The sequence below is a fragment of the Rhinolophus sinicus genome, linkage group LG14 (assembly GCF_036562045.2).
Source record: "Rhinolophus sinicus isolate RSC01 linkage group LG14, ASM3656204v1, whole genome shotgun sequence".
In the NCBI taxonomy this organism is placed as follows: Eukaryota; Metazoa; Chordata; class Mammalia; order Chiroptera; family Rhinolophidae; genus Rhinolophus; species Rhinolophus sinicus.
The window spans coordinates 44,443,158-44,465,122 of NC_133763.1; the positions used below are offsets into that span (position 1 = coordinate 44,443,158).

Sequence of the window (21,965 nt, forward strand, 5' to 3'; positions counted from 1 at the left end):
TCACATGGTAATTCCATTTTAAGTTCTTTGAGCTACATCCATGCTGTTTTGTATAATGGCTGCACTAATTTACATTCCCACCAACAGTGCACAAAGGTCCCTTTTCTCCACATCCTTGTGGAGACTACAAATGGGACTACATCAAACTAAAAAGCTTCTGCACAAGAAAGGAAACCATCAACAACATGAAAAAGCAACCTACTGAAAGAGAGAAACTATTTGCAAATCATGTATGTGATATGGGGTTAATACAAAAAACATATAAAGAACTCATACAACTCAACAGCAAAAAAAAACACATACACATACACACCAAACAATCCAATTAAGACATGGGCAGAAGATCTAAATAGACATTTTTCCAAAGAAGACATATAGATGGACAACAGGTGCATGAAAAATGCTACATGACTATTATGGCAATGCACATCGAAAACTCAATGAGCTATCACCTCACACCTGTTAGAATAGCTACTATTAAAAAGACAAGAAATAACAAGTGTTGGTAAACATGTGGAGGAAAGGGAACCCTTGTGGGCTATTTGTGGGAACGTAAATTGGTGCAGCCACTATGGAAAACGTATATCAAACACCCATATAGTAACCAGCCATAATAACACTACAGGCTATCTAAGATTTCTTGTTGTGTAAGTTTGTCCTCAGGATACTGTATTTTAAAGTCACTTAAAATAATTATTCTCTTTATGTTTATAGCATCAACTTAATATACAGCTAGATTTATTTGTTTGTGATTTTTTTCAATCAACTTTTTATTTTAGAAGTTTTAGATTTACAGAAAAATTGTAAAGATAGTACAAAGAGTTCCTATGTACCCCACATCCAGTTTCCTTTTACTAAGATCTTAAATTAATGTGGTGTTTTTGTCACAATGAATGAACCCATATTCACACAGTAGGAACATCCACACTTTATTCCAACTTCTTTAGTTTTCACTTAATGTCCTTTCTCTGTTCCAGGATCGCATTCAGGACACCAATTACTATAGACATCATCTATCCTGCAGCTTCTCTTGGCTGTGATGGTTTCTCAGACTTCCCTTGCTTGTGATGACCTTGGTACGTTTGAAAAGTACTGGTCAGGTATTTCATAGCATGCCCCTCAATTGCGATTTGTCTGATATTTTTCTCACGTTGAGACTGGGATTATGTAATTTGGGACAAAAGACCACAGAGGTAAAGTGCCATTCTCATCACATAATATCAAAGGTACATTCTATTAACATGACTCACCACTGTTAATGGTGACGTTGATCACTTGGCTGAGGTGATGTTTGTCAGGTTTCTCCACAGTACAATTACCCTTTTTTCCCTCCCTTCCATATTGTACTCCCTGGAAGGAAGTCACTATGCACAGCCCACACTTAAGGAGTGGCGGGTTACGTTCTGTCTCCTTCAGGGTGGATATCTACGTGAACTATCTGGAATTCTTTTGCTGGGGTCATTGGCCTCTTCTCCCGATTGATTGATTCAGTCATTTTATATCAACATGGATGCACAGACGTTTATTTTATACCTTGAATTATAATCCATTCTACTTATTTTATTGCTCTAATTGGTTCAGTTTTGGACATTGGGAGCTTTTTAGTTGGCTTTTGTGTCCTTTTGACATGACCCCACAATTTTTTTTGAGCACTTCCTTTCTTTCTGGCACTACAAGATGCTCCAGGCTTATCCTGTGTATTTTCAGCTCCTGCCCTAGAATTGAACATTTCTCTAAGGGGCCCTTTTTCCTTCTGTTGGAGAATGGTATTAGAAACCAAGATTTCAGTGTTTGGTGTGCCTGTGGCGATTGGGGTGTTATTGCTTCCAGGCCCTCTCAGCTGATAGACCAAGGAAATACATGCTAACTTGTATCTGTATACTGACCTGTATTTGCCTACATACCTGTAAATATTTCGGTGTGTAACCATTTGTATCCATATTGTCCAATGCAATTTAGCTAACATTAAGCTAAACATGACTTCATACTAATGCCTCCAATTCAAATTCACCGCCCCGTGGATCATTCCGGCCTCCTCCTCTCGCTTATCTGTAACCTCCCATTCCAACAGGGAGAAATCTGGCTCCCATCTAGTCACTTAATTGTTAAATTCCAGTATATATGTATACCTTTCTAGTTTGTTTCTAATGTTTTCTTTTGGTTTAATTTTGGTTTTGAATTTTGTAAACTCCTTGGTTCCCAGTGAAAACTATAAAGCAAGGAACATTCAGAGAGATCTGTCTTCATTCCCATTTCCTCCCCACTGACTTCTCCCCATCACAGATAATGACTTTCATTAGTTTTTCAGTTTACTCTTCTGTTGTTTCCTTTTGAAAAAATAAGCAAATACGTAGTTGCATTCCTATCTTTCTTACACAAATGGCAGAACACTGTACACATTTTTCTTTGCTTTGTTCACTTAATGGACCATCCAAAGCCATCTGTAGCAATCCCTCCTCATTCCCACACAGTACTCTTTTATGGGGATGCGCCATGTCTATTCAACCAGGCTTCTATTGATTGGCACTGGGTTTTTGGTGTGTTTTTTTTTTCAGTCTTTTGCATTTACGAATAGTACTGCAAAGAGTAGCTTTGAACATACAGCACTTCAGATTTTTGCCAGTGTATCGTTAGGATAGATTCCCAAAAGTGGAATTACTGGGTCAAAAGGAATGCACATGTAATATTGCTAGACACTGCCAAATTCCCTTCTGTGGGAGTTACATTGTTTTGCACTCCCACTAGCAATGTAGCAGAGATCCTCTTTCTCTGCAGCCTTGTTGTCGGGATATGTTGTCACACTTTAAAAGTTTTGTCTGACAGGTGATAAATAGTAACTCAGTGAGGCTTTGCATGTCTGTTATTATAATGAGGTCCAGCATCTTTTCATACATTTAAATGTTGTTTACATTTCTTATTCTGTGGACTGTCTGTGGATAGCTTTCTGTACTAAAGTTGGAGAGCCACTGCACTGGTGAATACAAGAACAGTTTGAAACACAGACCGGACTTATCCTGGAAGGAACTTACAGGGGCTTCCCCAAGGGACATGCCCCAAATGACAATAGCGAAACAAATAGCACAGGTTCAAGTTTTAAAGTCCTTAATGTGGATTAAATGTTTTGGGAGTTCAGAGACTAGGGATAACTGTGAAATACTCAGGGAAGGCTTCCCAGAGGAGGAGGAGTTTGCGCTGGGATAGGAAAGATGTCTGGGGTGGCATAAGAAGAGGCGAGGAGGGCAGGGGGACATGCCGAACATGGGTTGAGAGCAGACTATATGCCTGGAGCTAGAGGATGCAGTATGCTTAACTGTTAGGATTGTGGGCTCTGGAGTCAGACCGTCTGGGTTCCAATCACAGCCTCACCATTTGTTAGCGATTTCTGATTCTTCATCTGTAAAATGGTGGTAAGAATAATTATATCTACTTCAAAAGTTGTTGGGAGGATTAAATGATATAATTCTTAGCACAATAAATGTCCCCAAAAATCTTATCTGTTATTACAAAGCAGAGAGGACCACCTGACAGGAGTCAAATGTTCCATTGGGTCGGGGGTTGGGGGAGGTTTGGTTGAAAAATATACGCGAGATCAGGTAATAGAGGACATCGAACTCTATGCAATAGGAGTTTAGATTTAATCTAAAAGGCAAGAAAGAGGCGTTGAAGGGAGTTTTTAAAGCATGAGAATGACAAAGCGAAAGCTTTTCTCTGTGTGTAACCAGAATGTTGAAGGGGGAGGACTTCAAATGTAACCAGAGAAAAACTTGATTTTGAACTTACACTGTGTCTTAAAAATGGGGCAAGTTCTTCCCTTGTTCACCCTGAGTCTTTTTAAATCAGTTTTAATTCAATAATTAAATAATTAGCCTATTAATTATTGGTCCAATATGGAGAAGGAGGGGTGTAGTTTCTCTTTTGCTCACCTACTACTCTCACCTCTCCTCATCTTTCTAGCGAAGTGGGATTTCTGGCCTCTCTATGGTTGAAAGGGACAGGGGATGACAGCTAAAGGAAGCAGGGAAGTCCTTAATTGACTAGACTGTTTCCCCGAAAATAAGACCTAGTCGGACAGTCAGCTTTAATGCATCTTCTGGAGCAAAAATTAATATAAGGCCCGATATTATATTATATTATATTATATTATATTATATTATATTATATTATATTATATTATATTATATTATATTATTAAAGACCTGGTCTTATAGTAAAATAAGACCGGGTCTTATATTAATTTTGCTCCAAAAGATGCATTTGCTCCTAGCCGATTGTCCGGCTAGGTCTTATTTTCGGGGAAACACAGTAGTACTATCTTAATAGGGCTCCACTGTCTGGGGACCTATTTTTAAAGCTGACCCTCTCCTGGGCCTCTTTGTGGGTTCTTGGGAGGCTACCATGGGAAGGTTCAACAGCATTTCCTGTGACAGGTGATATGCTCTTCCCCAATGACACCCTCCTCCACCTGTTTCCTAGCAGCCCTCTCTACACAGACTTCCAGGTGGTTCTCTTGGGCAGGACTCAAAATGGCTCCAAGCCAGCCCTCATCCCCACACGTTCCATGTGCGTTCCATGAGAAATAGCCTCCCATTCTTTGCCCCCACACACTCTGCATGGGCAGACTGCCCAATGCAGCCCCGTGATCCTCAGAACAAGTATCCAGCCCGTCTTTACCTTTTAGGTTTTCCAGGCAGGAGTCAGACACCCGTCTGTGGTGTCCCCCTAACTCTGGTGTCAGACATCAAGCTTGCCCAATGATCCTTTCTCTTGGCCTGGGGTAAAAGGGGAAGCAACCCTCCCTCCACCCTTGGAAGGAATGGGATTCACAGCCAGGTCACACATTGTCCTTTGCACAGATCTCTCAATCTCCATTCTCAACTCTTACATATTAAAGATAGGGGCTGGGGCGGCCGGATGACTCAGTTGGTTAGAGCGAGATTCCCACATGGGCCAGTGAGCTGCGCCCTCCACAACTAGATTACAGGACAATAACTTGGAGCTGATGAGCCCTGGAGAAACACACTGTTCCCCAATAACATTTATTTAAAAAAAAAAAGATAGGGGCAAAAGGTTTACGGATCTTCTTGGCTACTATCTTTGAAGTTTTTGCATGGTACAGTAGTGTTTTTAAGACCTGTTGTCTTCTTGCCTTAGCAAAAACTGAGATAGAAGAATCCACTTTTTATCATCTATTCCATATATTTCCCCAGGGCAGTGCCTAGCCCTTAGTGATTGATAACTGGTGCATTAGGAAGATGGATCTAGCTGAAATTTGCATGATAGATTGAGATGAGGTAGAAGGAAGATTAGTTTGAATCTGCAGTGATCCAGAAAAAAGAAAGAACTTGAGTAAATTATGGATATTTCGCTCAGAGGAGACAAAACTTAGAAGGGCATAGTAGTTCTCCTCAACATAAATAAAGCAAAGGACTGTCATGTAGGAAAGACTTAATTCATTTTGTTAGAAGGAGAAGAATTAGGATGAACGAGTAGATTTTCAGGGGAACCAATTTGGATAAGTCTTTTCTAACATCAGCGGAATGATAGCCTGTCCCTGCAGTGAGTGTCTCATTATTAGGACTGTACAATTAGATAGTTGATTCTCTCCACCCACCAACCTATCCCACCCCAGACTTCCCCGTCTCAGGAAATGACATCACTGTCCACACATTGCTTGAGCCAAAACCTAAGAGTCATCTTTGATTCCTCCCTTTCCATTGTCCCTGTATCCAATCCATCAACAAGTCCTATCATTTGTGCCTCCAAAATATTTTTAGCATACATTTGCCCACTTGTCTCCACATACACTGCCCTCACCCAGTCTAGGCCACCACCATCTGTCAGCGAGGCTCCTGCCACTGCCTCCTAATTACTCTCCCTCTCATAAGCCTCACAGTACATTCTCCATACAGTAAGCAGCCACAGTGTTCTTATAAAAAAGCAAAACAAATCACCTTCCTGCCTTGCTTAGAATCCTCCTCTGGTTTCACCTTGAACTTAGAATCACGCTCCAACTCCTCAGGCCAGCCTAAAAGGTCTCATACGGCCTGGCCACGCCTGCCTCTCCAAACTCATCTTTTTCTGGCCTTCCTCTTAGCTCACCACACTCACACCACACCAGCCTTTTTTGTGTTTCCCAAATGAGCCAGGTTCATTCCCAAGGGCCTTCACAACAGATGTCCCCTGCCTGGCGACCCCTGAAGCTTAGCATGATCGTCTCCCTCTGTTCGTCTGTGCCTGAATGAAAATGTCACCTTTTCAGAGATGACTTCCCTGACCATTCAATTTGGAGAAGAATTCCGTCCTCCCTTCTCTGCCATGACTTTCTGTATTACAGTGTGTGTTGTTTCCTCTCTACCAGTTATCACTATGTGAAATGACTTCATTTCTTTACTTATTTATAGTCTCTCTGCCTGACTACAATATACACTTTATGACAGCAGGCATCTAGCCTTCTTTGTCCGGCAGTATATTCCCAGTATATATAATAGGAACACAGTAAATATTTGTTAAATGAATGAATGATTGAAGCATCTTGGCCAGGGACATTAGAGAGGATTGCAGTCATAGGAGGAAGGGGAGGCTAGACCTCTGAGGTCACTTCCAAGTCTGTGTCCTAGGTGGATGTGTTGCTAGGAATGAGGAAGAAGGAAACATCTGTGGCTTGCTTGAAGGACAAAATTGACGAGACACAGTGTATGTGGAGCATAAGAACAGGGTACAGTAAAAATTAGCTCCATGCTTGGGAGCATGGGGGACTCAAGAATAGAAATACTGATAGAAATTTGGAAACTGAAAAGGGATTTAAGAAAAATATGAAGCTGGCCCGGTGGCTCAGGTGGTTGGAGTGCTGCCATGCTGTGCTCCTAATGCTGAGGTCGCAGGTTCGATTCCCACATGGGCCAGTGAGCTGCGCCGGCTCTCCCTGGAGCTGGGCTGCTGTGAGCAGCCAGAGGTTGGCATGAGCTGCTGTGGGCTGCTGTGGGCTTCCATGGGCTGCTGTGTGCTGCTGTGGGCAACCATGTGCCGCTATGAGGGGCTGGTGGCCAGCATGAGTGGCCGGCAGCCGGCGAGAGCTCCCGTGAGCTTCAGCCAATGACGAGCGACCGACTGCCTCAGCCAGGGGAGCTCAAGGCTCATAACACCAGCATCGGCCAGGGAGCTGTGTCCTACACAACTAGACTGAGAAACAACGGCTTGAACCGGAGCGGGGTGGTCGGCAGAACAAAGGGGAAAAAATATGGTAAAACACATAATCATTAAATTTTTACCACCTTAACCATTATAAAATTATAGTTCAGGGGATTAAGTACATTCACATTATTGTGCAATCATCACCACCATCTTTTCACTTTGCAAACTGAAACTGTACCCATTAAACACCAACTCCCCATTTTTCCCTCTCCCATCCCCTGGCAATCACCATTCAACTTTCTCTGTCTGAATCAGACTATGTTAGATAGCTAATATAAGTGAAATCATATAGTATTTGTTCTTTTGTGACTGGCTTATTTCACTTAGCATAATGTCCTCAGTGTCCATCCATGGTGTAGCATTTGTCATAATTTTCTTCCTTTTTAAGGCCAAATAATATTCCATTGTATGTATATACCATATTTCGTTTATCCATTTGTCCATCAATGGGAAATAACTTGGGTTGCTTCCACCTCTTGGCTAATGTGAATAATGCTGCTGTGAGTGTACAAATATTTTTTCAAGTCCCTCCTTTTAATTCTTCTGGGTATTTACCCAGGAGTGGAATTGCTGGGCCATATGGTAATTTTACTTTTAATTGTTTTGAGAAACCTGAGAAGATATTTTTATAGGAAAAATTTTGAGCTTATTTTTAGACATGACGATTTTAGGTTGGAATTATGACAACAGAGTCTGGGAGAGAAGTTTGGGCCAAAGGTGTGGTTGAAAATCATATGCCAAGAGTTGGGAGGCCCTGCTAATTGGGATTGTTGACGATGGGAAAGTAGATAAGCTCCTAAGGAGGTGACTAGGCCAAAACGATGAGCCAAAGCTGAGTGTCAGTCAGTGCCCGTGACGAGGGACCAAGAAAAGGAGAAAGAGCTGCAGAGAAGATAAAGATTATAGTGATCAGAGAGGTGGGAAGAGAGTCACGGGAGATCAGGCTTCTGCAAATGAAGAACATGAGTTTTAAATGAGAGGTAGAGGCAAAATAAGGAAAAAGCTTTTACAGGTCACACACACGTGCACTCAAAGAACAGGGTGAAAATCATAGGTGATCTTAAAGGGAAATTTCAATAACATGACAGAATAAAATCATATGGCAAGAGATTAAGGAATGAATAGCTACAATATAGAAGAGCAGATAAAGAAAGTTCCATGCATTTAAAGATATAGATAGAAGAAGAGATCTAGGGAAAAGACTGGACCAGCTGCATCACAAGGCAGTTTATGGTTTACAAGATTGGAAACCTGTGCATTTTTAAGAAGAGTAGGAAGGAGACTGGGGTTCGGTGTGGGAGATCCTTCTGGAATGGTAAAAAATGTGGTCCATAACTTAGGTTACTTTCAGAAACAAGAAGGGTTTCCCACCAGAACCAGGACATTGCTGCTGCCCAAATCCCCTGTTCTTGTCCCAAAGCACCTTTCTCCTGTTCCTCTGAAAAATGTTCCAAACCTTCTCTCGTGTCCTGACATCCTCTTCCCCAGCTACCCCTCGTTCTTAGCACATGACTTTGCTTCTTACTTCACGATGGAGAATGAGGGCCTTAGACTTTTCCACTCAACTCACTCCTTCCTGCTCCCACACCGCCCCCCCCCCCAGAGTCACCACGGTGTCTGTGGATGGGGGCTGTCCCTCCCATTTGGGCTCAAGCCACTCCTGCCTCTCCATGTCATGCCCCTGGCATTCACACCTCTGTCATCGTCTTCATTCAAGGCCACCCAACCCCTGTGACAACAGGGTGGAATATAAATGAGTTAATATATTAATAAACTAAAAATGTAAATCTCACCATCTCCCCCGCAAAACCCCCAGCCTTTAAAAATATAAATCACACCGTATAAATTTCCTACCTAAAATATTTCTGTAGCTTCCATCTAGACTGAAGCTAGTCTCCTTATCATGACCTATAAAGCCCCACACACTCTGGCCCCAGCTGCACCACCGGGCTCCTGCCCACACCCACCTTCCCACACACTGGCAGCACTGCCTCCACACCAGCCTCCCTGCTGTTCCTCCAACTAGTCAGACTTGGTCCAGCCTGAGGGCCTTAGCCCTTGAAGTTTCCTCTGCTTGGTGCGCTGACACCCACATCTTCCCTCCTTTCAGGTCTCTGCTCAGATGTCCTCTCCTCAGAGAGGCAGGGCCAGCTATATAATTTGCAGGGCTCAGTGCACCATGAAAATGCAAGGCAGTGCCCCTTGTTCAAAGAGCAGGAAGAAAGGCTTGTCCCTTCCGTCTGTGGTCTTTCTTGACCTGTCATAGTATGTTTACTTTGCCATTTAATGTCACACTCCTTTGGGCACAATGCTGCCCCTGGGTTAACATTCACAGATGCTCTCACCCTATGCCCACCCCGACTCTCCCTGTGCTTGCTCCCTGGCTCCCACGGGGGAGCGGTGGCTGCATTTGCTTGGGGCCTGCGGGAGAGGGCAGCCAAGAACCCAACGGAGGTGGGATCACAGGAGAGCTGAGGCTTCCAGCCCGTAGCACATGCTCCATTGTCCCATCAGACTTCCCTTACAAATCACAACTCAGAAATGTAATTAAAAATTTTAAGATGGTGACAGCAGAGGATTAAACCCCTAGCACAGAGTCCCCATTTGAGTGTGGTGGCTTGTGCAACAGTGTGGTCACATATTCATGAAGCTGTCCCTACAGAGGGGACTTTCCTGACCACTATAACCTAATAGGTTCTCTCTATCCTTATTCTTATTTTTCTCCATTACCTGAGTCCACTTTATTTTCTTATAGCACTTGTAACTACCTTGGGTCATATTTGTATATCATCCATCTCTCCTACTAAGTGCAAGCTTCGTGAGGACAAGAACCTTGTCTGCCAGGAATGTAGTAGATGCTCATTAAATAGTCGTTGAATGAATGAATGAATGAATGAATGAATGAATGAAAAGTTCACAGAATCAATTTACACATTTGGCCCTCCAGTCACACATTGCATCACCTCATAAAACCATCGTGCTTTTTTTTTTTTTAAATAACATTCATCATGACATATTTTGCTACACTTGAGAATTTTTAAATTTTCAGATCTAAAATATGTTGCTTCTTTGCCAGGTCCTCTTTCCCATCTTTCAAAAGGAGATTAAATACTGAACTACTTACCCAAGTGAGGAAACAGTAAGAAAGACGATCATATTATGTTCCATTTCTTGAGCACTGACAGTACCTCAGCAGACAAGCCAAGAAGAATAATTTCCTCTCTTGTTCGTGTCCCCTGGCATCACCTTATTCGTTTTGGCTCTGTCCACACTGGAGCCAGGGGTCAGGGTCAGACCCTGGAAGGCTCACCCTGCAGGAATCCAGCCACAGTCCCATAGCCACACATCTCCATGACAACACTTACTGGTCTAGATAGGATCACAACTCCTCATTCATGTTTCTCATTCATGGCTCCCAGCTCTATCGGAAGCTTTGAGAGAGAGACCATACTATCTTTTACCTCCCAATGTAGCTAACTCCCAATGTTCCTCAAGTAGCTCACTCCTTTGGTTCTCAGCTTGAATATCACTTCCTCAGGGAAGCCTTCCTAGAACGCTCAGAGCAGACCCTCATGCTTTCTCTTATCACCTGCACAACTCTTACCAATTTCCACGATTTCAATGAATTACTTAATTGTGTGATTTGTTTCATAAGTGTCTCCCTTACCAGGCTGTAAGCTCCATGAGGGAAGGTGCTCTAGACTGAATGTTTGTGTTTCCTGAAATTTTTCTGGTTGAAATCCCAGCCCCAGTGTGATGATAAAAGAGGGGGGACCTTTGGGAAGTGATTCGGTCATGAGGGTGGTGGCCTCTTGAATGTTATTAGTGTCCTTATACAAGGGACTTTGGAGAGCTCCCTTCAGCCATGTGAGGATACAACGAGAAGACAACCATCTATGAACCAGGAAGCGGGTTCTCAGGAGGCACCGAATCTGCTGGCACCTTGATCTTGAACTTCCCAGCCTCCAGAACTATGAGAAATAAATGTCTGTTGTTTATAAGCCACCCAGTCTGTGGTCTTTTTGTGATAGCAGCCGGCATGGACTAAGACAGAAGGGATTATCTTACTCATCACTGTGTCCCCAGCACCTAGCCTACTCACTGCCTGACAGAGACGAGGCAGTCGGTAAACGTTCGATGGATGACCATGGGTCCTGTGGTGCCTAGTGGTGGTGTTTGATAGACATTCTATAGGCGTTTGTTGAATTATACTGAAAACATTTTTTTTCTCTCTCCCCAATTATGACTTGTTTAGAATGAGATTTGTCAAAATAAAAGACAGCTTGGAAAATTGGCTGGAGGGAACTGTCCAGAGTCTCTTTTATAAGGACACTAATCCCATTCATGAGGGCTCCATTGTCATGACTGACTCACTTCCCAAAAGTTCCAACTCCTTCACCATCACATTGGGGGTGGGATTTCTCAAAAAATGGTCTTTCCTAACTGGAAGACCAGGCTACTAAACCAGGTGGCAGTAATAAAAGAGGACGACATCGTGGGAAACGTGCAAAGCTCAGGATTGGCTCAAGTGAGGGCTGTTTTCCTTGTGTTATTCATACCATCGCAGACCCTCCTTTCTCTGCTTCCAAGCACAGCCGCTTGTGCTCTGTATTCAAACCTATTATCTAAGGCCAAGCTTTGTATCCCTCAAATTCATTATGTTCCAGCTTTCGGAACCATTTGATATTAAAAGTAATTAGAGGCAGACTTCTGAGACCAAAAAGCCCCCTAATTCCTTTATGGTTTTTCCTATCAGAATACAGACTCTAGAGGTGAGGATTCAAATGAGACAGAAGGTTGCAAATTGTATTGAGAGGGAGGATAAATCATTCTTTGTCAAGGCAGTGATCTTCCTGTCACAGGCTGAATCAATAGTGACAAATGGCGAAACCAGAAACAAATGCTTTCTTTGCTCCAGTGTCCAGGCCTCGTGGTAAATCCCAGTAGAAGATTTATCTATTTTTGGTGATTGTTATTTCTGCAGGTCTTTTGTGTTTTAATCTATTGATTCTGCATTTAGTAATACGGCACTGATAAATAATGTATGTCAACAATATTCAGGGCAGCGCTTAATGTTTTTCTGAAGTGTTTGGTAATTTTTTTTGTGTGTTTTAATATAAGCTAAGCAGGTGTTGTCTACCAGTCATAAAGTCTGAGGGTATTGGCCCCTCAGGCCAAATGGCAAAGCGGCTGCTGTCACTATTGTCTCTGTGTCTCGTGTGCTGCCACCCCTCCTTTCCTTGTCTTCACCTTCGTCACACCTTCCCTAGTGTGATATTAATCACAGTGTGCCTTGCCAAGTGGCTTTGTGGAGAAACCACACTCTATGAAACGTAATTTATGGCCTTAATACTGTTCACCGCATGACATCCTTTACACCAGTGTGTGTGTGTGTGTGTGTGTGTGTGTGTGTGTGTGCGCGCGCGCGCAAAACAACTTATTTTCATTTGAGTTTCCATTTTATCAAGGTGAAATGAATCATTCTCCTCATCAAATGCAATGCTATCCTGTTTTTCCCCCTAAGACATATAACCAAGTTTCCTTCCCTCTAAAAGTCACATTTAACAAGTTTCCCTCTGATTCAGTATCCAGATCCTGGAGCCACCCTGACAGGCTCGAGGACCTGGAGATGGCGGTGGTGGGCGATGAGAGAGATGGAAACTGAGCTCAGATCCTCCTATGACAAAAACTGAAAGACTTCAGTAAACATCGTTAGTCTTGTTTTGGCTACTCCCCACGGTGACAGCAGAGTCAGATGACAATAAGAATGTAATGTCATTTGGGTTGGAACAGATCTGAAATGAAAAGCGTTGATGTAAAAACAGATGATGCTAAAGTCAGATTCAGGAATCAAGCCCAGGTTTAAACAACTGTCCTGCCCACTGTAACGGACTCAGGCTGCAGCACGCTCTTTGCTCCTACTAGCCTTTGAGCGCTGGGAAGGAGCAGGCTGTTTATGGCCAACTCTTTAAAGCCTAGCACAGGGCCTGGTATGCAAGGTAGAAACCACATGTTTACTGATGAGAGGATAAGTACCTTGGAAGGGTTTCCTTGAAGATTCGGCCTTTCCTTTACTTTTTCCTCATTAATGAAAGTCTTATTATGGAGAATTTAGAAAATACAGAAAAATAGATAGATTATTATAATGTACACCAATTCATACATCCACCTGTGGCTAAGCCTAACCAATCACCATGTTATGCTCTGCCCGCTCATATTGTTTTGAAGCAAATACAGATGTCATATGACTTCATCTCTAAATATTTTGGTTTGAATCTCTGAAAGATCAGGGCTCATTGTTTTCTTTTTTTTAAACATAGCCACAATAACATCATTGCATCTAAAAACAACTCTCTATAATTCGTTAAGGGCATCAACTATCTAGCCAATGTTCACATTTGTAGCATTTCACGGAAGTCACAGGTTTTTATAGTTTGAATCAAGATCCAGTTAAGCACACATCGCAACTGGTTGATGTGTCTCTCCGATCTTGTTTCATTTATAGGTTTCTGTCCGTTTCTTTTCTTTTTAACTCTCAATTTTCAGATAATTGTGGATTTGCGTGCAGTTATAAGAAGTAATGCAGAGATCCCTATACTTTAAACCCAGTTTTTCTCAATGTTAATTCTTGCACAATTATACTACAATATCACAACCAGGAAATTGACATGGACAAAATTAATCTACCAACCTTACTCAGATTTCACCAGTTTTGCATGCACTCATTTGTGTGTGCATGTGTGTGTGTGTGTATTTTGTTCTGTGCATTTTTATCACATGTAGATTTACCACCGCCACAGTTAAGATACAGGATGGTTTCATCACAAAGATCACCTGTGCTACCTCTCTCCTTCCCCCCTCTTCTCCCTAACCTATGGCAACCATTCATTTTCTTGTCTCTATAATTTTGTCATTTCAACAATGCCATATAAATGGAATCTGGCAGTAGGTATTCTAATGGGATTGGCTTTTCCCACTCAGCATGATTCCCTGGAGATCCATCCAAGTGGTTGTGTGTATCCATAGTTGGTACTTTTTGTTGCTGAGTAGTAGTCCATGGAATGGGTGCACCACCATTTCTTTAACCATTCACACGCTGAAGGGCATTTGGGTTATTTCCAGCTTTTGCCAACTACAAATAAAGTTCCTGTGAATGCTTACGTATAGGTTTTTGTGTAAAGTTATTACTTCTCTAGGATAAATGCTCAAGAGTGCAGATGTTGGTTTGTTTGGTAAGCACATGTTTTGTAGGAAACTGCCATACACCTTTCCAAATGGCTGTACCACTTCACATTCTCACCGGTAATGTAGAAGAAATCCAGTTTCTCTGCCTCTGCACCAGCATTCAGTGTTATCACTGAGGAGTTTCTTTTTTTAAAGCCATTTTGATAGTTGCATAGTGGTGACTTGTAGCTCTTTAAAAATTTTTAATGTTAGTACAAAAACTCATTTTTTGTCGTAGTATAAAAGCTTATTGTGAAAAACATAGAAACCAAGACAATTATAAAATTATACAAAGCAAATTAAAAATCACCCATAATTTCTCCACTCAGATGTAACTACAGTTAACATTGGTGTCTATTCTTCTGGTTTTTGTTGTTGTTGTTGTTTATAAATATCTGTCTACTATCTATATTTTATAAAATTGGAAACATAACAGAGTTTTTCATCTTACTGTTTTTCATATGGTTATGTGAGAAATATTTTCTTATGTATCCTATGAAATATTCTTTGAAAACATGTTTTGTTTTGTTTTTTTAAAAACACGTTTTTAATGGCTGTATGATATTTTAACATGTGGCTGTATAATTTACATTTACGTTATTTTCAAATTTTTGATATTATAAATATTTATTTGAATGTCATCCTTATATATGGACTTTTACACATTTCTAGTTAATTCTTTGTAATAAATGACTAGAACTGAGATTACTAGGACAAAATATATAAAACACTTTAAAGACTTTTAGTACATACCGTACATATACATTTCCAAAGTGGTTTCCAGAAAGATTATATTTCATACTCACCAGAGTCCCTGTCTTATTAGGCCCTCAACAACACTGAAAATTGTGTTTTTATCTTTGCCAAGTTGATAGAGGGAAAAAAATATCTCATTGTTTTAATTTGTATCCCTTTGATAATAAGTTAAGTTGAAATATGTTCATAAATGTTATTGGTTATTCATTATTTCTTCTTTACTTACTTGTCAATGGTTGTCCTTTGCCTGTTTTTCTATTGTTATGTTCATACTTTTCTTATTATTTGAAAAATATTTGTATGTTATGGGTAGTAATAATTTCTTTCTGTATTTGTTGAAAATATTTTTCCCTGTTAATCAGTTCCCTTTTATTTTTGGCTGTGGGATTTTTTTTTTTTTCCTATTCATTTCTTCATTCTGTAAACATATATTGGATCTAGTTTATATACCAAAGAGTGTGATTTAATGGAATTTTTAAAAAATTGAACATCAGATTCTATGTCCTCAAGGAATTCAGAGTTTAGTAAGAAACATACACATGTAAATAAGTGTTTGCATTATGCCACTTTGATAAGCATGTCGGTGAGGAAAATACGTGGAACTCTGGCGTCTTAGAAGAGGTGATATTTAAGTTGGGTCAGAAAGGAAGAGTAGAAACTGGCTAGGTACAGAGGTGGAAAGGAGATCCCAGGCAGAGCGAGTGTGTGTATAAAGGAGAGTGGTCATGAAGGTACACGGTGTTTGCAGAATGGCATGTGGGAACGGTGTTGATGGAGCACAGATGGGAAGTGAGATAATGAATACTCCTCTTGTTTCTGAAAATATCGAAACTAAAGAAACTGGGGCAACACAGTAAGTGATTGTACATCAAGAATATAGACAGAGTCCGTGTTTTTTGTCTGTGGTGTAACAACTATGAGGATGGTCTATTACTCAAGAACAACCCACTCTTGCATTCACCCCCACACCCCACCTTGGCCAAGGAGGACCAAGGCCGAGGAACCCAAGAGATCGAGCTAAAATCATAGCAATGGATCTGCTGCATGGCCTTCCGTTTCTCTTACATGGTTAAACATTTGGGACAGACTGGGAAGGGGAGATGGACTCTGGCTATGGTTTCTTCTCTACTCTTGTCCCTGCTCTTGACCATGCATCTCATTGGACTCAGGTTGAAGACCCAAGAAGTTGCTGAACTTCAGCGATGCAATGAATGACAGGCACACGTGTTCCCAGTGACAGCCGAAGACTGAGCTGAGCTGTCTCAGTCTTCATTCCACGGTGAAGCATTATGGAGACAGGTAGGACATCTGAGGTTGTGTGGCATTGTACAACTTTCCTTGCTTGTTTGTTATCTCCTTCCTGTTCAGACCTTATAACTCAAAAAGGTAGACTGTTACCAGGATGCCAGCACCTCCTCTTCTAAAATTAGTCCCTTGATAAATCAAGCTGTAGTAGGTTCACAATTGAGGAAATTGGTGTATGGCCAAACACCAAGGGAATATTCAAAGTGTAAAATGTATACAGCGTCTGTCTCTTCTTGTCATTCATCTTTGTCCTCTGCACTCAACGATGCCAGTGCTGACAGCAGCCATGACACAAACGAAGAGAGCCAGGAAAGGAGAGGGTAGAGTGGGAACTCCATGCTCATTTCACTGGAGTAATTCGCAGCAATTCAGGTGTTACAATCCACCACCCCTCCCTGACACACCTGCCCTTTGCATCCTTTTACAACCTCAAGGACTCAGCCAATTCACTGTCTTTGAAGTTCAATCGTGTTTAAGTTTAATTTTAAGGTGTACTTTGCATGCTTTTTAGACATCCAGGTAGCTGTAACCATAAATCCTGGTGACTTTTTCCTACAGCCGTTGTCACACATTGATAGACTGGCTCATAAATAGGTAGGGCCAAGTGGTATTTATCTGATTCTGACATAGTTTGTATGTACGTCCCTTGGGAGCCTGGAACTCAGCGTCCTCGTCAGTGATGGGGGCAGGGGGAAAACTTCACAGTCTCTAAACTTGCCCCTGGCTCTAACCATCTCCAGTACCTGTGACTCTTAGTGAGGGTTGTGGCTGGCATTTGTTGGCAACACAATGCTACCTACCGCACAGAAGTCTCCCAGGAATGCCTGCTCGGGCTCTTTCACTTTAAACGAGACTAAAAATCACATACCTGGTAGTCCCAGGCCTTTCTCCTTTCCAGTGAGTTATGTTTTCAGAGAGCTTTCATTCTCAGGAATTTAATATCCGGATATCAGTTGCAAGACAGTGGAACAGAAAGACAGCTGCACTGAGATCTGGGATTTAGAAAATAATCTAGGGTCTTTTTTTTTTTTTTTTTTTTTTTTTTAAACTTGAGTTTCCCCCTGAAATAACCTTGGCAGAAAACAGAGTCTCCTCCCCTGAAATTGCTGTTTCCTAGTGGAAATGAGCACGTAAGATTCTCCAGTGAAAACATCGAAAGTAAATAGAATAACCCCCAGAGCTCTGAGCTGAAAACGATAATCCAACATGTTGGTGCTTCAGAAGCTTCTGAGAAAGACAACCTGGGCTGAAGGAGGAAGAGAAATAGGATGAAAATAATTGTAAGAAGTCAGGGAGAAGCTGGTACTTCCTACCAGTTATTTCAGCTTCTCCTCACAGCATCCTAAGAGAGAGGAATGATCCCGGTTTCACAGAGGAAGACACCAACGTTCCAAGAAGTAAAGTAGCTGGCTCAGCTTCACACAGCTAGAAAAGTGTTGAGATCAAGCTGGGACTAGGCCTAACCAATGCCATAGTTTCTTTCCACTCCTCTCCAGTATCTGTTTGACAACACCACACACAAAACTCTGATCTGAGGAAAGGGGTGGAGACTCACTATGAATTCTTGGATCCATTTTTATTTTTCTTTAGATTTCCTGATTTTTTTTTATTTTTTATTTTGGCCTGATGGAGACAAATTATTTTCTCTGAACAAAATTCTGAAAAGCACTAGAAGAGGGTCCCGTCATTTTCCTCCCCCCACGGCAATGGCTGAGTAATGTCAGGGAAAGTTACCCATCAAAACCAAATCACCTTCATTTGCCCCAAGCTATGATTTATTAAATCTTGACTTCAACCCATGGATATTTATGATCTTTTTTTTTTTTTCATCTTCAAAGCACTTTACAAGTATTAACTAATTAAACCTCAGCAACACCCTTGATTAACTCCTTTTTATAGATGTGGGAAAAGAGGCGAGGAAATAATAATTAAAAAAATGCTCTTGGCCATGACGGGATCAGCATTCCAAAGTAGGAATAGAATTTGAAATTTCCTGTCTCCACCTTTCATGAAACCAACAGCCTGGTTTCCTACCTTGATGCCTTAGTGGAAGGAGACGATTTGGCCCCCTCCTTCCTTACATTCCTATAATAATAGAGCTTTCTCAAAAGTGCCTATCATTTCCCAGTGTTCTTTACTATTCATTCTGTATGGCACTGAGCCATAACTTTATTCACTTCTTAAATTAAAGGAGTTATTGGAAAAAGTGAACGAAATGCCCCCTTCTTATAGTTCCTCTCAGCTCTCTTGCATTTCCCCCTTGGAGTCTATTCTTAGACATCCTGTCCGTTCAGGCATCCAAGGTAAGCCAGCTTTATCTGGCAATATCCCCAAAGATTTCTTCTTTCCATATGTCCAGACAGAAAGCTAAGCAGTAATTCAAAGACAAAAAGGGGTCAGCAATAACCGTTTTCACAGCTACCAGACAGAAGCTCATTGTCAGTTTCCTCTTCAACACAATTTCCCTTTTTTTTTAAATGTTGGAGGAATCACTTGAAATTTGAGATTTATGGACAACTGTTCCAGCCGGGTGAAATTCTTGCTGATGGGTATCAGACTGTGATTAGTAGTCTGCGTTTGAAATTAAAGGAGAAAAACCTGTCTCTGAATTTATACTGGAGCCGTGGAAGGTTGGCAGCGATGAGGTGGGCATTGGACTGCCTAAGCTGAACAAACACTTGGCAGAAACGAAATAAGCTTTAAGGACCCCTTCTTTAAGAATGTACTGTTCTTTGCTAGAATCGATCGCTTTGGTGTATTTCAAGTAGGATTATCATTGTGGCAATAAGAATCTTACATCAGAAGCCAGTCCTGGAATTTGGTGGTGCTTAAAGTTTGTGTGACTGACCCCCGTTCTCTCCCCCTGCAGCCCTCCGCCCCATCTAAATCAGAGTTCGCAAGTTCAGTAGAATAACATAGGATTTGGCATAGAAACCTAGAACTGAGTTTTGGTTCTGCTACCTACTAGTTGTGACCAATGAACCTTGCTGATCTGTAGTTTCCTCACTCCAATCATAAAAATTACCTCACGTAATTGTTGGGAAAATAAAATGCAAATATTTTCCGCACTGTAAAATTTTATATCAGATTTAGTCCTTAATGAGAACGGCCCACGTTTATCGAGCTTGTACCATGTGTCAGACACTGTATGTGAGGGGTGCTTTCTATGTACATTATCTCCCAAGAACCCTAGGAAATAAGCACTATAATTCTATTTATCTTACAGAGAAGGAAATTGAGACCTAAAATCACCCATCTAATAATGGACGTGACCAGGATTCAAAACCTGGCTGGCTAGATCTATGCACTTGACCACCACACAATATGGCCTTTAATCTCCAATTGCCTGCTGGACATTTCTTTTCAGGTGTCCTGCAGTTCTTTCCAATATAACCAGTCTCAAACAAAATTCACTATCTGCTCTCAAAGTACAGCCTTTGCACTTTTTTAAAGTCCCTGGCTTGAAATCTCTGGGTTATCTCTGTCTTTTCCTTTCTGGCTGAGGAGTCACCGGTGGCCATTTAATTCCATCCTCAAGCCAGCACCCCGCCCTTTCCTTCTAATCCCTTTCTTCATTGCCCTGCGTGAGGCCTCCCCTCAAACCTGGATTGTGTAATAGCTTCCTAACTTGTTTTTCTAACTTTCGTGCAGTCTGCACGCCACCTGCTAATTAATCCTAAAATACCATTTTCTATGGGTGCTCCCTTAGTCATTCATTCAATGACTATTTATCCACCCAGTGGATAAATACCTGCTGTAAGCCAAGCCCTGTGCTGCAAATTGGGAATGCGGAGAGCCACAAATATATCAAGCAGCTCACAGGCGAACAGTGTTGTTTAATATGTAAACAAACCATCACAACTACGTATGAAATGCGCTAAAGATAGGCCTCAAGGATTCTGGGATTCAGAGAAGAGCATCGACAACCACTTTGAGAAATCGGGAGGCCTTAAAGTGACCCTTGAGCTGATTCTTGAAGCATGGTAGAAAACAGAAGCTCTCTACGCAGAGAAAGGGCTTTTGAGGAACAGAGAACATCACGTTGAAAGGCCCAGAGGCATGTACGGTATGGGTGAGGTCCAGTGAGGTGAGAGAGCAAAATCTGTGGGAAAGAACCCCAAGGGAGGAGGCAGGAAAAGTAGGCAGCATCAGACTAGAAGGACCTTGTCATGTAAAGAAGATGAAAATCAATCCTACAAGATACGCAGGGGCCATGGCAGCTTTGTAAGCAAGGAAGTGACATGGTGAGATTTGTGTTTTAGAAAATTAACATTGGCAGCAGCACGTGAATAAATTGCAGTTGGAGACACCTGAGGAAAAGGCACCAAGAGATTTTTAAAGGCCTGAGCAAAGGCTGGCTAATGATAGAGCAGTCTGTTGATTTGAGGTATGCTGAAGAGAATAAATAATTGGACTTGGTAGACAGATCACTGGAGGTGATGAGCGAGGAGAGAATGAGGAACTAGGGATGACTGAGGTTTTTACTTTGAGAGACTAGAGTAAGATAGAGAATACAGAGTTGAAAAATGAGTCGTTGGGGTGATTGCTACCGTTGTCATTTCTGTTGTTTGGGTGGGGTAGGCATTGAGATTTGCTGCAGACGGTTGAAGTTAAAGGCACTTGTAGGGCCTTGACGAGAAGAGGTTGAGTAGCAGGTAAATATTTCTGTGTATTTTTCAGTGCCTGGCACCTAGTGGGTACTTAACAAATGTTTGTGGAGAAATGAAATGAGGACCATACAGAGTGGGCACAAGTGGATTAAATCCGCCTGTAAAACCATGTCCTTCTATTCAGAGGCGAACAATACAATATGTCCTTATTGTCAGAGACGATGTGAGATTGCACAAAAGACACACCAAGGGTCCTCAAGTAGATCAGTGCGTGGCCTGGTTGGCACCGATACTCTGCCGTCTCTGACAGATGTCATCGGAGGGGCAGCGTGAGTGGGGAGCCTCAGACTGCAGTTCTCGGATGTGACACTGATGTATGACCACGTGAACATTGCACATGGCTTATGAGGTTTCCCTCAAGGACAATGAGAACTACGGATTTTGAGGCCAATAAATATAGACTTCACGTAAATATTTTAAGTGAGACATGGATGTTTAGTACATTTGGTTTTTTCCCCCTAAGAAATATGAAATACGTACATCCTGACACATGGTAACCCGTTCCATATGTATAATCTTTTTCTGATCTCTTATGAATAACATTCTCAATTAATCCCAGGAAACTGGGGGTGAGGTTGGGGGAAAGGATGGAGAGAGAAAAGAAGGGAGAGAGAGAGCGAGAAGCAAACGCCCAAGAGACAGAGACTGGAGAAATGGCCTGAGCCACCTCACAGATCGAGCCCATGCAGCTTAAGTCAGTAGGTCTGAGTAATGTCCTGGGACATGGAATTTTAAATATTAGTGGACACATTTCAGTAGTACAGCAAAAAGCCATTAATTTCTTTGGCATCTTCAGTACTTCATTGAGGTTAAGCGTTT

At 41.7% G+C, this 21,965-nt stretch overlaps 1 long non-coding RNA gene across 1 annotated transcript in view; it reads left to right on the forward strand.

Moving 5' to 3' along the window:
* Positions 1–975: 975 nt before the first annotated feature.
* LOC141568439 (uncharacterized) overlaps positions 976–21,965 on the forward strand; it is a 36,535-nt gene continuing 15,545 nt past the window's right edge. Inside the window, exons 1-2 of the long non-coding RNA XR_012491553.1 lie at positions 976–1,076; positions 16,341–16,470. This is a non-coding gene — a long non-coding RNA (uncharacterized LOC141568439). The remainder of the gene's footprint in view (positions 1,077–16,340; positions 16,471–21,965) is intronic.